At 37.7% G+C, this 14,954-nt stretch overlaps 1 long non-coding RNA gene across 2 annotated transcripts; it reads right to left on the bottom strand.

Moving 5' to 3' along the window:
* Positions 1-10,651: 10,651 nt before the first annotated feature.
* On the bottom strand, positions 10,652-14,775 carry LOC118701221 (uncharacterized). 2 transcript variants are annotated; one of them, XR_008509102.1, is made up of 5 exons: positions 13,618-14,775; positions 13,479-13,522; positions 13,335-13,378; positions 11,672-13,229; positions 10,652-11,083 (listed from the first exon to the last, which is right to left on the bottom strand). It is a non-coding gene; the product is annotated as an uncharacterized LOC118701221 (long non-coding RNA). The 2 variants fall into 2 exon arrangements; XR_004982441.2 differs by having other exon boundaries at positions 11,672-13,131; positions 13,213-13,378.
* Positions 14,776-14,954: the final 179 nt, after the last annotated feature.

Below are 14,954 nucleotides of genomic sequence, written 5' to 3' on the forward strand. Positions count from 1 at the left end.
ACTCACCCAGGATGGGGCCCTCTGGCACACATTTAATCCATCTGAACCTGAAAAAAAAGTCAGGACAAGAGTCAAACTGTGGCAGGATAACTTAAGAGCTCCAGATATCCTGTGTCCATCTACAAATCCCACCTAGAGCCCAACTACACCCCACATTACAAACTTCAAGTCCCCGGGACTTCTCCTATTGCACCACGCTATGCGGCAGGGCAGAGCAGCTCCGGCACAAATGTGTGTGCGCACACCCGTGACACGGGACAGACAAGACGTGACAGACAACGGGGACACGACACGGACAGAAATCTCCTGGCAAGGAAAATGGCTGCGAGGACTGAGAGAATGCAACAGGAGATGACCGAGGGGAGACCGATGGTGAGCTGATGAGGCTCAGAGAAACCTGGAGGAAGAAGATGCTAACCGAATGATTTATTCCAAGAACTGCAAACATGGATGCCCGAGAATCCTACAGCCAGAAGCCTCTACCTGCCCTCACGTTCTTTCAAGTCCAAGTCCGCCATAATGGATCCTGGCGGGGCAGAGCTGTCCACACAGCTCAGAACAAGACCTGAAAAGACATCCGACCGGATGCTTCTAAAGAGACAAGAGAGTCTGATGCTTGTCTGAGCTCCTGAATCCAAAGCTCTATAGCATTGGTGCCATTCTCTAGGAATGCAAAGATCACAGATACTAACAATGATGCCAGGGCTCCTGACAGGCCCCTCCAAGGCCTAAGGTAAAGGACATGACATACCCAAACAACACATAATACACAAAAGACAAGTGACACGATACACACCGGGACTGCTCTGCCCTGCGCACCTCAGCACTGTGATCACAAGTCAGGCTTTCCTTTTATGGGGCCTAAGGGGCCGCTTCAGGGACACCCCCATCTCCAAAGGAGACTCAAAAACCCCTCCCGGTGGGTCCCTACCCTGCACCCTGCTTTCATCCCCTCTGTGGGTTGTACGCCTCTACTTATCTCTCAGACATCTGGGGATGCAGGTCCGTGTCAGGTGCAAAAGAAGGCAGCCTCAACATCTGGGAAGTTCCTGCTGGCACTGTTGTTCAACAACTCCCTGTTGTTTCTTAGTCAGCTACATGAAAGAAATGCAAATATCAATGCATGATCTCTGCAGCACACTGGCCAAAACCCAACAATTCTGCCACTCACCGTTCTCCTAAGCATGCCCAGCTCCTGGGGCCGCACCCTTCGGCCGCGCTCCGAGGCTGATGAAAACACAGGAACGGATGCTTAGAGTTGCACCGGAAAGTGAGACTGGAGCAATAACAACTGCTTCTGGATGCTACTCAATGCTCACCTTGCCCACCTCACCTTGACTGCTGATATCCAGCTTTACCTCCTAAAAAGAAAAAGAACAGAGCTGTAACAAAGTCACACTTTACACTCCCCCTGCAGAGACAAACAGTGACTGACCTGCTCAGGGGAACCTCCTCACCCGGGATGGGTGGATGGATTTTGCCCTGGATTTTATCCTTCTGCGTCTGAAAGAAAGTGAGGACAAAAGTCAAAGGCCTGCAGGATAACTTCACAGCTCCAAACATCTTCTGTCTATCTAGGAATATCATCTAGACTCTGCAAACACCCCACAAACTGCGAGTCCCTGGGACTTGTCCTCTTGCAGCAGGCTATGCGGCAGGGCAGAGCAGCTCCGGCACAAATATGTGCAGACACCCGTGACACAGAACGTGACAAACAGGGGGACGATAAACACAACACATCATGCTTGTGGTGAGGGTCTCGAGGGGAAAAGGCAAAAGGGACCCCAAAGACTCACTCGGTAACACGGTATGCCGGACAACACGACAGGGACCGGAACTGTTCTGCGTTGCCCGCCTGAAAGCTGCCATCAAAATCAGAGCCTCTCCCTTCAGCTGTCCTAAGAGGCCCCTTGGAGGAGATTGCTTTTCCCTCTGCTATTTTTTAAATCTGTCCCAGGAACTCCCAACCCGCTACTCTCCCATTGTCCCATCTCCAGGCCGTGGCCCCGACTTATCTTTTGGATGATCGGTGATGAGGATCCACGTTGCACCTGAAATGAGCCTGCCTCGGAGGGCCCCGTGATCGCCTGTTAGCCTCTCGGTCAGCTACAATAAAGAAAAACAAAACCAATGTATGAGTACAGAGTTATGTGGGCCAAATCCCAGCAAGTCAGCTACTTGCCCTCTCCTGAGTGTGCCTGAGTCCTTCAGGCTCCAGCTTCATCCTGATTCCAAGGCTGTGGCCGCTATTATGAGTGGCACCTGGGTTAGAGAAAGGCAAAGTTAAATGGCATTCCTGTGAGTGCAGTGGGTGACCTTGTGTGCTGTAAGACGTGTGAATGCCTCTGCTCGGCTTCTAAAAGGCCTGGGGTGGGGGGCTCAAATAAACACCCTTTCTCACCCTGCTGCCTTCAAAATCACCCCCCCAACAATAACTCCTAACTGGATACCTGCTCAGCCTCCCTCTCCTAGTCACAATCCTCAACTCACCTGAAGCCTCAGTCTCAAACATCATCTTAGACACTGGGCAGATGCCTCTTGGGACACGATGAATCTGCTGAAAAAAGTATTGTAGCTGACACAACCTGCAGCCTCTGGAAGCTGCACTCCTCCTCCTAAAAAAAAAACAGAACAAAATCAGAAATTACAAATGCACTTTACCACCCCTAAACACAAAACCCAAAATTGTGAACTTAAATACTTGCTGTATTCCAGGCTGTTTTCTTCACAGTATCTTCAAAGCCTCTGTTGCTTTAGATGCCCAGAAACACCTGCTGAAAACAAGCTGAGGTAAGCTGAAAGAGCGTCTTACCTGAAATGAGAGGAGAGCTCTTATCCCAGCACATCCCAGAGGGGGAATGAAGGCCCTGGGCCAAGGCTGGGGTTAATATACCCCTGATGGTGCCCGCCTCTCGTTCCCATGGCACCCAGGAAAAGGGAGGGGGCGAATCCCACCGGGTATAACAACCCTCAGAGCGACTGCAGGTGTTTGGCGTTTCTAATTTGATTTCAAGGGGAGTAGAGGGCTTGTTATAGAAGAAAACTCTCCAGAAAAATATCAGTGCTTTTTTTTTTTGCAACATCTATTTGGAGCAAAAGGGTACAAAACTGGTAAGAAATAAAAGTTTCTGTTTAGACAGCATAACTAGATAAATTAGGTGATTTGCTGTTAACTTTCCTAATCATTCCTTAGTGGCTACTAAGTAGTATTTCACGTGTGACTAAGCTGGGTGGAGAAAATTGTCTAAGTCTCCTTGGGACCTCTAATTAGGCCTAACTACTTTATAAGTAAAAATAAGAAAAATAAAAGCTTCCCAGGCAGTGTAAGGGTTAAGTGCGTGCCCGGCTTACCCTGCTCTGAGATACTTGGTCCTATGGCACAGAAAGAAGAGCCCTGAAATGTAGTTTTAAACCCTTAAAATGCTGAAAAAAGCAGAGCTTCCTTCCAGTGAACCCCTTAAACAGAGGAAATGGGGCAGCTACCTCTACTGAAACTAATACAATGGCAAATAAATAGCTTCTGCCCTTTAATTTATTCTCCTTAAGTACTGGGAAAAGAGGGGTTTTCCTCTCCAGTGGAATCCAGAGGTTTTCCTCTCTCTTTAAATCTCTCCAGTGATGAAAAAAGAGGGATTTTTCCCTCAGTTCAAACTCTTAAGATGGAGAGTATAGCTGGGCTTCTCCCTCAATTTAGGCCTCAGGACAACAAAAAGGGGCTGGCTACCCTTAATTCAAACCCATAAGAAACATTATCAAGGTTTTCCCCTTCTACTTAAACAGGAAAATAATCAAAAATGAGGACTCCCTGTCAATTAATACCTCGAACAGCACAGAAAAGGCAGGGATTCTTTCAACTGAGACCACTAAAATTTCAGGGGAAGCAGAGTCCCTCCCAGTTTGAACACAAAAAATAAAGGAAAAGGAAGCTTTTTCCCTTTTTTCTAAACCCTTTTTCTCCTAATAACCCCTCTCCTTTCTGGGAGTGCTGTGGAGGGCCTGGGGGCTCTGGGAGGGACTGGCACAGTAAAAGGGGAAAGTTGAAAGCCCTCTCCTGGAACCCCACATGCTGCCTGGCCTGCTCAGATGCTGCCCCTTGGCAAAAGGGCTCTTCCCTTGGCATGGGGTGCCTTGGGTGGCTGGGGCGCCCGGGTAAAACAGTCATTAAAACACCCTAAAAATTATTGAAAAAGCCCTAAAGGTATCCTAAACATTTCCAGAGAATTCCTAAAAAACTCCTGAAAAAAAACCCCTAAAATATCCCTAAAAATCCCTGAAAAATCACCTGAAAGACCCTAAAAAACAGTTTAACCCCTACCTGTAACACTGTGGCCTCCAAACACCATCTCTACCTATTAATCTGGGTAACTGCAAGACCCTCAAACACCACCCCAATCACCAGCTTGAGTTGGTCTGGGCAGCACCAAATAAAATAAAAAAAAAAGCTTTAAAAATAGAAAAATTAAAAATAAAAATTAAATAAAAAATAAAATAAAAAATAAAATAAATGCTTTAAAACTGGGAAAATAAAAAAAAATAGAAAATTTAAAAAATAAAAAGCTTTAAAAACAGAAAAATTAAAACTAAAAATTAAAAAAAAATTTTAAAAAATAAAAGAAATGCTTTAAAAATAGAAAAATTAAAACTAAAAATAAATAAAAAAGAAAATTAAAAAATAAAATAAATGTTTAAAAATAAAAAAATTAAAACTAAAAATTAAATAAAAAATAAAAAGAGCTTTAAAAATAGAAAGATCAAAAATAAAAAGTAAATAAAAAATAAAAAATAAAAAATGTTTAAAAATATAAAAATCAAAACTAAAAATTAAATAAAAAGGAAAATTTAAAAAATAAAATAAAAGCTTTAAAAATAGAAAAAGCAAAAAATAAAAATTAAATAAAAAAGAAAATTAAAAAGATAAAATAAATAGTTTAAAAATAAAAAATTAAATTAAAAAATAAAATAAAAGCTTTGAAAATAGAAAAAATTTTAAAAATTAAATAAAAAATAAAAAAATCTTTAAAAACAGAAAGATCAAAAATAAAAATTAAATAAAAAATAATAAAAAAATGCTTTAAAAATAAAAAAATTAAAACTAAAAATTAAATAAAAAAGAAAATTAAAAAAATAAAATAAATAGTTTAAAAATAAAAAATTAAAACTAAAAATGAAATAAGAAAATAAATTTGAAAAATAAAATAAATGTTTAAAAATAAAAAAATTAAAACTAAAAATTAAATAAAAAATAAAAAGAGCTTTAAAAATAGAAAGATCAAAAATAAAAATTAAATAAAAAATAAAAAATAAAAAAATGTTTTAAAAATAAAAAAACCAAAACTAAAAATTAAATAAAAAGGAAAATTAAAAAAATAAAATAAAAGCTTTAAAAATAGAAAAAGCAAAAAATAAAAGTTGAATAAAAAATAAAATTAAAGAGATAAAATAAATAGTTTAAAAATAAAAAATTAAAACTAAAAATGAAATATAAAATAAAATTAAAAAATAAAAAAAAGTTTAAAAATAGAAAAATTTTAAAAAATTAAATAAAAAATTAAAAAAATCTTTAAAAACAGAAAGATCAAAAATAAAAATTAAATAAAAAATAATAAAAAATGCTTTAAAAATAAAAAAATCAAAACTAAAAATTAAATAAATAAGAAAATTTAAAAAATAAAATAAATAGTTTAAAAATAAAAAATTAAAACTAAAAATGAAATAAAAAATAAAATTAAAAAATATAATAAATGTTTAAAAATAAAAAAATTAAAACTAAAAATTAAAAAAAATTAAAAAGCTTTAAAAATAGAAAGATCAAAAATAAAAATTAATTAAAAAAAATGTTTTAAAATAAAAAAATCAAAACAAAAATTAAATAAAAAATAAAATTAAAAAAATAAAATAAATGCTTTAAAAATAGAAAAAGCAAAACATAAAAATGAAAGAAAATATAATATTAAAAAGATAAAATAAATAGTTTAAAAATAAAAAATTAAAACCAAAAATGAAATAAAAAATTAAATAAAAAATTAAAAAAAGCTTTAAAAATAGAAAGATCAAAAATTAAAATTAAATAAAAAATTAAAAAAAGCTTTAAAAATAAAAAAATCAAAACTAAAAATTAAATAAATAATAAATTTTTTAAAAAAGCTTTAAAAATAGAAAAAAGCAAAAAATAAAAATGAAATAAAAAATAAAATTAAAAGATAAAATAAAAAGCTTTAAAAATAGAAAAATCAAAAATAAAAACTAAATAAAAAATAAAAAATAAAATAAATGCTTTAAAAATAAAAAAATCAAATCTAAAAATAAATAAAAACTAAAAAAATAAAATAAATGCTTTAAAAAAAGATAAAGCAAAAATAAATATGAAATAAAAAATAAAATTAAAAAAATAAAATAAATAGTTTATAAATAAAAAATGAAAACTAAAAACTAAAAAATAAAATAAAAAAAATAAATGCTTTAAAAAATAAATCAAAAATTAAAATTAAAAAATAAAATAAAAAGCTTTAAAAATAGATAAATCAAAAAAAAAATTAAATCAAAAATAATAAGAAAAAAAGCTTTAAAAAAAACCCTCAAAACTAAAAATTAAGAAAAAAATAAAAATAGAAAAATTTTTAAATGCTTTAAAAATATAAAAATTTAAACTAAACATTAAATAAAAAGGAAAATTAAAAAATAAAATAAATGCTTTAAAATAGAAAAGTTAAAACAAAAAAAAATTTAAAAAAGCTTTAAAAATAGGAAAATTTAAAAAAATTAAATAAAAATTAAATTTTAAAAAAATTAATTAAAAATAATTAAAAAACCAAATAAAATCCGTAAAGTACTGTAAAGTACCGTAAAAGTTCCATAAAAGGTAGTGTCGTAAAGCGCGACTGTCGAAAAAACGCACCTTTTGCGACAGTCGCACTTCACGGCACCTTTTACGACACTTTTGCGACAGTCGCGCTTTACGGCACCTTTTGCGACAGTCGCGGTTTACGGCACCTTTTGCGACAGTCGGGCTTTACGGCACCTTTTACGACACTTTTGCGACAGTTGCACTTTACGGCACCTTTTGCGACAGTCGCGCTTTACGGCACCTTTTGCGACAGTCGCGCTTTACGGCAGTTTTTACGACACTTTTGCGACAGTCGCACTTTACGGCACCTTTTGCGACAGTCGCGCTTTACGGCAGTTTTACGACAGTCGCGCTTTACGGCACCTTTTACGACAGTCGCGCGTTACGGCACCTTTTGCGACAGTCGCGCTTTACGGCAGTTTTACGACAGTCGCGCTTTACGACACCTTTTACGACACTTTTACGACAGTCGCGCTTTACGGCACCTTTTGCGACAGTCGCGCTTTACGGCACCTTTTGCGACAGTCGCGCTTTACGGCAGTTTTTACGACAGTCGCGCTTTACGGCAGTTTTGCGACAGTCGCGCTTTACGGCACCTTTTGCGACAGTCGCGCTTTACGGCAGTTTTACGACGTTTTATGGAAATTTTACGGCACTTTACAGCACTTTAGAGTTTTTATTTTGTTTTTCATGTATTTTTAATTAATTTTATTTTATTAATTTTGGGTTTTTTTAAATTTTTCTATTTTTAAAGCTTTTTATTTTATTTTTTTAATTTTTTTGTTTTTTTTATTTTCCTATTTTTAAAGCTTTTTATTTTTAAAATTTTTTAAAATATAATTTTTAAATTTAATTTTTCTTTTTTTAAAGCATTTATTTTTTTAATTTTGTTTTTTATTTAATTTTTATTTTTCTATTTTTAAGCCTTTGTATTTTTTATTTTTTATTTCTTTTTATTTTTAAACCTTTTTATTTTTTAAATTTTTTTAATTTTTTTTATTTTTAAAACATTTATTTTATTTTTTAAATATTTATATTTAATTTTTAATTTTTCTATTATTAAAGGGGTTTTTTTTAATTTTATTTTAAATTTTTTTTAATTTTTCTCTTTTTAAACTATTGTTTTAATTTTTTTTATTTTTATTTTTCATTTTTCTATTTTTAAAGATTTTTATTTTGTTAATTTTTATTTAATTTTTATAATTCATTTTTTTATTTTAAAGGATTTATTATATTTTTTAATTTTGTTTTTTATTGAATGTTTATTTTTCTATTTTTTAAGCATTTATTTGATTTTTAATTTTTTTTATTTAAGTTTTAATTTTTCTATTTTTAAAGCTTTTTTAAAATTTTTTAAATTTGTTTTTATTTTTAATTTTTCTATTTTAAAATAATTTTATTTTATTAATTTTTTATTTAATTTTTATATTTAATTCTTTTATTTTTAAAGCATTTATTATATTTTTTAATTTTGTTTTTTATTGAATGTTTATTTTTCTATTTTTAAAGCATTTATTTGATTTTTAATTTTTTTTATTTAAGTTTTAATTTTTCTATTTTTAAAGCCTTTTTAAAATTTTTTAAATTTGTTTTTATTTTTAATTTTTCTATTTTAAAAGCATTTTATTTTATTAATTTTTTATTTAATTTTTATATTTAATTCTTTTATTTTTAAAACATTTATTATATTTTTTAATTTTGTTTTTTATTGAATGTTTATTTTTAATTTTTCTATTTTAAAAGCATTTATTTGATTTTTAAAAATTTTTTATTTAATTTTCTATTTTTCTATTTTTTAACCTTTTTAAAATTTTTTTAATTTGTTTTTGTTTTTAATTTTTCTATTTTTAAAGCTTTTAATTTTTTTAATTTTATTTTTAATTTTTTATTTTTAAGTTTTCTATTTTTAAAGCATTTATTTTTTTAATTTCGTTTTTTATTTATTTTTCTATTTTTAATTTTTGTATTTTTAAAGCATTTATTTTTTAATTTTGGGGTTTTTTTAATTTTTATATTTATTTTTTCTATTTTTAAAGCATTTATTTTTTAATTTTGTTTTTTATTTAATTTTTATTTTTAAAATTTTCTATTTTCAAAGGTTTTGATTTTTTAAATTTTATTTTTTATTTATTTTTATTCTTAATTTTTTTATTTTTAAAGCATTTATTTTTTTAATTTTATTTTTTATTTAATTTTTATTTTTAATTTTTCTATTTTCAAAGCTTCTTTATTGTTAAATTTTATTTTTAATTTACTTTTTATTTTTAATTTTATATTTTGAAACCTTTTTTATTTTTTAATTTTATTTTTTATTTCTATTTTTAATTTTTCTATTTTTAAACCCTTTAATTTTATTAATTTTTAATTTAATTTTTATATTTATTTTTTCTATTTTTAAAGCATTTATTATATTTTTTAAATTTTGTTTGTATTAAATTTTTATTTTTAATTTTTATATTTTTAAAGCATTTATTTTATTTATTTAATTTTATTTTTTATTTAATTGTTATTTTTAATTTTTCTATTTTTAAAGCACTTTTTAAATTTTATTTTTATTTAATTTTTATTTTTAATTTTTCTCTTTTTAAAGCATTTTATTTTTTAATTTTATTTTTATTTTTTATTTCTAATTTTTCTATTTTTAAAGCATTTATTTTTTTAATTTTGTTTTTAATTTAATTTTTATTTTTAATTTTTCTATTTTTAAAGCTTTTTATTTTATTTTATTTGGTGCTGCCCAAACCTGCTGTAGTGCATTTTTATACTTTGTAATACTTTGAAGTAATTTTGTTTTGTATCCTCATATTTTCCCCAAATGGTTTATCCCAAACTGTACCCCCCTCCTTCTACCTGTGTTATCCCTCTCCCGGGATGAGATCATCCCCAAACCCCCACCCTGGCTCTCTGTCAATCACTCAGCCTCCCATTCCCTCCATCCAGAAGTTTCGGTCCAAGTCCTCGAGTGATTAGCCAGAGGCCAGGGGTCAGCCCCCCAAGCCTTGCCCCATACGCTGTCCTATATGTCTATCCCACAGCATCCATCCCTTAGGGTCACTTAATGGTTGGTAGGATGTTATCTACTGTCGGTTTCCACCTCCCTTCAAATGTAACCTTGGCACCGCTCCCAGGACTCTCGGCAGGAGCCCCCTGAGGTGCAGGAGCTCCTATGGGACTCCTAATAAAACCTTGCATTAACCCCTGCTAAGAGTCGGCCCTTTATCATCTACCGCTGTCTCTGGTGTCTCTTGTGCTGCAAAGGCGACCAGCCCAGGTGCCCTCAGCACCCTCGGGGCACACACAGAGAGTGTCTCCCCCCAGCCCAGGTGCCCTCAGTACCCTCGGGGCACACACAGAGAGTGTCTCCCCCCAGCCCAGGTGCCCTCAGTACCCTCGGGGCACACACAGAGAGTGTCTCCCCCCAGCCCAGGTGCCCTCAGTACCCTCGGGGCACACACAGAGAGTGTCTCCCCCCAGCCCAGGTGCCCTCAGTACCCTCGGGGCACACACAGAGAGTGTCTCCCCCCAGCCCAGGTGCCCTCAGTACCCTCGGGGCACAGAGAGTGTCTCCCCCCAGCCCAGGTGCCCTCAGTACCCTCGGGGCACAGAGAGTGTCTCCCCCCAGCCCAGGTGCCCTCAGTACCCTCGGGGCACAGAGAGTGTCTCCCCGCTCTCGGCCGTGCCGGGGCTGCCAACTCAGGACCGGCCAAGGGTTCCTGAGGGGCTCGCACAAACCCACTCGGCCGCTGATTGTGGTGGTGTTTGAGGGTCCTCCAGGACAAGGGAGGAGATAAGAATCTTGACTCCCCCTTTCAGAAGGCTGAAATATTATTTTATGATCTCTATTATATTAAAAGAAAATGAGATATTAGAACTACACTAAAAGAGCAAGGAGACATCAGAAAGCTGAAAAGGAATGAATAATAAAAACCTGGGACTGATCACAGCCCCGACACCGCTGGACCATGATTGGTCATCAAGTAGAAACAATGCACAGGAGACCAACCCAAGATGCCCCTGTTGCTAAACCATCTCCAGCCCACACTCCACAGCCACCAGATTGTTATTGGTTCCATTTCTGTTCTGAGGCTTCTCAGGAGAAAAATCCCAGCGAAAGGATTTTCATCAAACACGTCAGTGCCAGGTGATGGCACAGGCAGCATGGGCTGGCAGAGGTCACTGTGTCATCCCTGCCAGCCCAGGTGTCACAGCAAGGAGGAGAGAGTTCACCCTGTGCTCACCCTGCAATACAGAGCAATACAACACAACACACACATTAACACAAGATGATAACCTTTTTCTATTTTCATTACTTGTGGATTTATTGTTACAGGACACCCAAAACAACAAAAGCACACAAAAAACAGCACTCATCTACCATTAACACCCCCGTCACATTACACACAAACTCACCGTCCCTCCCCTCACAACTGCTAAATTACACCCCAGCAATCCTTGGTCCTCAGGAACATGGTTCCCAGGAGCCTCCAAAAAATCCTCCTGCCTGACGAAATACCCAGTCCCTGGACGGTGCGCGCCCAAACTTTGGCGATGAACGTCGCCTCGCAGACTGACCGGGACCGGGGAAAAAAAACCCAGCCGGGGGGCAAAAAAAAAAAGAAAAAAAAAACCCAGCCGGGGGTGGCGGTGGGGAACCAGGCTAGGGATTTTTTACTCTAAATTTACAAATGAGTTGAAAAACCTGAAAAGCAAAAGTCACACGGTTAAATCCAGTCAGCATGCGCTCACACACTCAGAGATGAGCAGACAGACAGACACAGACACATGCTCCCGCACTCCTCCCATTTAAACGTTCCCTGCGGCTCTTACTCGAGACGCTGAAGAACGCGCTTCCACGCTTCTTCTGGCTGCCGCTCCTCGACGTCAAATGGTAGATTCTGGGGAAATCGGCAGCCTCGGGGACCTGTGAGACGACAGGAAGCGGTCAACGAGTGGCTATCTGACAGCTAGGACTTGTCCCCGCTCTGGACCAATAAATTTTCTACCCAAAATCCCATAAAAGACAGATGAACAGTCAAGTTTTTATAACTGTTCTACCTAACTGTGACTATGTGCCAGGGCAGGGCAGCTCCGACCATAAGTGGTACAACGTAAGTACACACGATATAAGCCGACGCATACAGTGCAAGTGTACATGGAGTGTAAGTACATACAGTATAAGCCAACATAGGTACACACAATATAAGTACATACAGTATAAGCCAGCATAGGTACAAGCAATGTAAGCACATACAGTATAAGCCAGGACTTGAGGTAACTCTCTGGAAGATACTAATTCTTGAGCCCTATACCCTTTGAGAAGATAGAACCTATAGAACTTCTGCAGTCACGTGAGGAGGGTGTAAGACGCTTCCTCCAGAAGTCCAAGAGAATGGCGTGGAAAAAAAGGCACTACCAAAGCCGGTAGTGAGTAGGAAGACGGATGAGAACATCTTGTCCCTTTGAGACATTCCTGTCTCAAAGAGTAAAAATGTAAAGATGCCGGAATAAGGGATATCCGGAAAGGAACGTGACTAGAATATGGGCAATGTGGCACGGAATAGTGCCAATAAAGCATCGAGACGTGACAAAGGCCTGTGACACGTAAGACAATGGACACAGACTACATAACACAGACACAGACGACATAACATAGACACAGACGACATAACACAGAGACGAGTGACAACTGCCTGGCACTGTCCCCGTAGGGACCCGAGATTCCTAACGCAAGATGAGCCAGAGGCTGATGATGCCAAAGGAAAGGAAGCCCTATGACGAGAGCACGTGATGATGAAACGGAACTCGTTAAAACAAGTTAGTGCCACAGCAATTAAGAGGATGCTCGAGAGGCTCGGCGAGCCTAGAGAAGGAAGCCGACTGCCGGGTGACCGTGGCCGTAGCTCCGGACGTGAAGGCGAGCTCCTCGGGGGAAAGATCCGTGACGACGTCGAGTCGAGGAAGGCGGACAACACAAAGTACGCGAAAATGTGGAGATGGGTCGGAACTGCCCTGCCCGGCAAAGGCTCTGGCGAGGCTGAGGGGAAACCCTCTCCCTTTACTTCCAGAGAGCCTGTCCCACTACAGACCTGTCCCCTAAGCTGACATCTGATTGCCTCCTGTGAGAGTAAAGGTTTTTACCCTTCTCCCAGCCACTGTCCCCGACACTTAGCTTTTGGAAAAGGAGCGGACAAAATCCATCCTCGGTCGGACGTGGACGTTGAGATGCTCTCCGTGTGTGCTTCGGTGCTGCCGTTTCCAAGCTTTGGCTACGAGCCTCCTCAGGGTACCTAAGACAAAACAGAAAACCTGACTATTGCCCTCAAAAACAGTAATCCCCGGGACTCCTCCACACCACTGCCCCGGCTCACCTCAAATCTTGATTTGACTCCAGAGGGTGCCCGGAAGATACCGGCGAAAAGAAAAGGTACACGCTTAGCATGCTGCTGTGTAACGCTCACCTATGAGTCAGCCTGCCTAAACTCCGACTCACCTGTCCTCCTCTGTTCCTTGGCGTGCCTAGGGCAGCGACAGCACCTGCAAAGAAACAAAGCAGAAAATTTGCTGAGATACTGTGAAAACACAACCTCCCAAATCTGACAAGGATGCCACAACAATACCTTAAGCCTGCACACACCTGGCACGGATATGCTCGGCCAGGATAGATGGCAAGTGGACCAGCTAAAAGACAACAAAACCAAGAGGAGATGCTTACAACTGCACAAAAACTGAGACATAGCAATAACAACTGCTTCTGTACGCTACTCAATGCTCACCTCACCCACTCGGCCATGACTTCCTAAAAAGAGAGACAAAGAACACTGCTGTAACAGCCACCATTTATGCTCTCTCTGCAGAAACAAACAGTGACTGACCTGCTCAGGGCAATCCCCTCACCCAGGATCGGGGGCTCTGCCCTGGATTTTATCCATCTGCATCTGAAAGAAAGTTAGGACGAAAGTCAAAGGTCTGCAGGATAACTTAAGAGCTCCAAATAACTTGTGTCCATCGACACATCGCACTTAGAGTTCAACCACACCCCACATTACAAACTTCAAGTCCACAGGACTTCTCATATGGCACCAGGCTATGCGGCAGGGCAGAGCAGCTCCGGCACAAATGTGTGTGCAGACACCCGTGACACAGGACAGACAGGACGTGACAAACAACGGGGACACAACATGGACAGAAATCTCCTGGCAAGGAAAATGGCTGCGAGGACTGAGAGAATGCAAAAGGAGATGACCGAGGGGAGACCGAGGGTGAGCTGATGAGGCTCAGAGAAACCTGGAGGAAGAAGATGCTAACTGAATGATTTATTCCAAGAACTGCAAACATGGATGCCCGAGAATCCTACGGCCAGAAGCCTCTACCTGCCCTCACGTTCTTTCAAGTCCAAGTCCGCCATAATGGATGCTGGTGGGGCAGAGCTGTCCATACAGCTCAGAACAAGACCTGAAAAGACATCCGACCGGATGCTTCTAAAGAGACAAGAGAGTCTGATGCCTGTCTGAGATCCCGAGTCAAAAGTTCTATGGCCTGGGTGCCAGGCCGAGGAATGCAGAGATCACAGATGCTAACAATGATGCCAGGGTTTCTGACAGGCCCCTCAAAGGGCTCAGGGAAAAGACATGACATATGCAAACAACACATAAAACACAAAAGACAAGTGACACAATACACACCAGGACTGCTCTGCCCTGCGCACCTCAGCACTGTGATCAAAAGTCAGGCTTTGCTTTTATGGGGCCTAAGGGGCCGCTTCAGGGACACCGCCACCTCCGAAGTGGACTGAAAAACCCCTCCCAGTAATTCCCAAACCAGCACCCTGCTTTCATCCCCTCTGTGGGTCGTGGCCCTCTACTTATCTCTCGCACATCTGGGGATGCCGGTCTCGGGTGCGAAGAAAGGCCACCTCGTCAGCCGGGAAGCTCCTGCTGGCACCGGGCTGGTGTCTCTTAGACAGCTGTATTAAAGAAAACCAAACATCAGTGCCCAATCTCAGCAGCCCATCGGCCAAAACCCCACAAGTCTGCTACTCACCGTGCTCCTAAGAACGCTCAGCTGCTCGGGCTGCACGCTTCGGGCACGCTCGGAGACCGAGGCCGTCGTC

The sequence above is a fragment of the Molothrus ater genome, unplaced genomic scaffold (assembly GCF_012460135.2).
Source record: "Molothrus ater isolate BHLD 08-10-18 breed brown headed cowbird unplaced genomic scaffold, BPBGC_Mater_1.1 matUn_MA521, whole genome shotgun sequence".
Classification (NCBI taxonomy): Eukaryota; Metazoa; Chordata; class Aves; order Passeriformes; family Icteridae; genus Molothrus; species Molothrus ater.